The following is a 1,978-nucleotide window of genomic DNA, read 5'->3' on the forward strand; positions in this document are numbered from 1 at the left end:
ACATAAGCCCAGGGGTCACCATGGGGGTTAAACAGGTGCCCCCTTACAGAAGCCCAGGGTTAGTCACGGGAGTTAAATGGGCACCCCCTTACAAAAGCCCCATGGAGGTATAGGAGTGCTGGGGAGTGTTGGGACCAGCGGACTCCAGATGGCAGGGTGCACAAGGGGGGAGGACTGGCCCTGCCCGTCTGGTGTTTGACAGGGGTCGGCTGGTCCCCAACATTTCCTCCCACCTTCCCTCCCAAATCTTGTGGAATTGGGGGGGGGAGGTGGCCCGTTGAGGGCCTGTATGTTCTACGCACATAAGGGGGGAGGAATGTGGCAGAATGAGGTTACTGCCCTATGTTTATAGTGTGTGTATATGAGTGTTTGTAGTGGTGGTGGGTAATTAAAGGGTTAATTCACTAGCACTTTAAAAACATGTGAGAATGTGGTGGAGGGTTTAATTGATTAAGTGGGTGTAAATTGCTGCACAAGTGTGTATATAAGGGAGCACTAAGAGCACAGAGTTAGTTGGTGTTAGGATTCTGGAGAGTGTAGATTGCGGATCCTGTGTGTAGTGAGTTTTCTCAATTATAACTAGTCATGCAATTTATTTAATTTATGGAATGCAAACAAACCATGTTGTGCTGCTTTATAAATAAATATAGTACTGTAATCTATATACTGCTTTGCACTAAACTGCACCTGCCATATATCACACACTTTTGTTCTTAGCATGTTATTTGTCTTGATGTTATACAGAACAAATGGTGTGGTTCCAGGAGGTGCAGAGAGCTGTGGTTTTATGGGTAGGTTCTTGTGACTTCCTTTTTGCTTTGTTAGCATTTAATGTGATCCCTATGTGCTCCACCAGCTGCGTAAAAACACCAATAATTGTTGATTTCTCCACAGCTGCTGCTTTGTAAGCAGTATCTGGAACGAATATGAACCCCATGGAAAACAGGAGATAGTGATGAAGAGCCTGTCTTACACTTGTTATCTTTGATCACTGGGGAGGAGTACGTCCTGGCACATTTGCCTGTTCTCTCAAACAAACCTCCAAATACCAAAGCCCCAGAAAATGACTAGCAGTTGGGTTCTATTAAGACTTTAGCATGGAATCACCAAGTGGTTCTTTTGGCAGCAAAATAATTTAAAATTAGCTTAAATTACAGGGACAGCATTATGTTGAATAAGATATTGATGTGAAACATACATGGTACAGTAGGATACCAACCATAGGTAGTGGCTTGTTGTAAGCACTTCTGGGTGTTCAGTATTTTTGTAATGTATCCTTTAAGAAATTTCTGCATGAGATAAAATAGATATTCTGACTGTAGTTTTGATTAGTAATGTGGTGCATTATAAAAAACAGTGCACTTTGAGCAATAAATATCTCTGCCTCACATAAACAAAAAAAGTATTTTTTATAACTTTTGGCAACAGCTAGCTTGTGTTATTTAGAAATTACTAAGATGTAGAACTGATATTGTATTTGTTCTTGTTTAAGATTAACAATTGTGTTTCAAAGCATGCTTCTTTTTCAATGCAACCCCCCATTATTTTCTAAATGTTTTTTTCTGCTGTGTCCCTCCAGAATATACTTGCAAATTAGATGTTTCTCTCAAATGGCCCATTTATTTTTAAAACTACTTCCACAGAACTACAAGCTGTGATATTTGAATCTAACATTTAATTCCTGTTAGGCTACAAATACCAATACTAAAAAATAAACGTTTGTAATTCTCAAAGGGTTAATAAGGTAAAGGCTCCAGCCACAGTATAAAAGTCCCACTCTGGGCTCAGACAAACAAAGAATGTCGGAGGAGAGACAAGACATGAGTCTGTGAAATATATCAATTACTATAGTAATATATTTGAGTATACTTTGTTCCATTTTGTTTGTTTGGCCAACGTGCCTTTTTCGTTTCATGTAAAGTCTTTTGTTTGGTTTAAATATGTGTTGTTATTATTTATTTATATATTAGCAGACACC

At 39.2% G+C, this 1,978-nt stretch overlaps 1 long non-coding RNA gene across 1 annotated transcript; it reads left to right on the plus strand.

The window, feature by feature from the left end:
- Nucleotides 1–522: 522 nt before the first annotated feature.
- LOC131737237 (uncharacterized) lies at nt 523–1,423 on the plus strand. Its single transcript, XR_009328809.1, has 3 exons — nt 523–559; nt 745–791; nt 895–1,423. It is a non-coding gene; the product is annotated as an uncharacterized LOC131737237 (long non-coding RNA).
- Nucleotides 1,424–1,978: the final 555 nt, after the last annotated feature.

Source organism: Acipenser ruthenus, chromosome 5 (assembly GCF_902713425.1).
Source record: "Acipenser ruthenus chromosome 5, fAciRut3.2 maternal haplotype, whole genome shotgun sequence".
NCBI classification, from domain to species: domain Eukaryota; kingdom Metazoa; phylum Chordata; class Actinopteri; order Acipenseriformes; family Acipenseridae; genus Acipenser; species Acipenser ruthenus.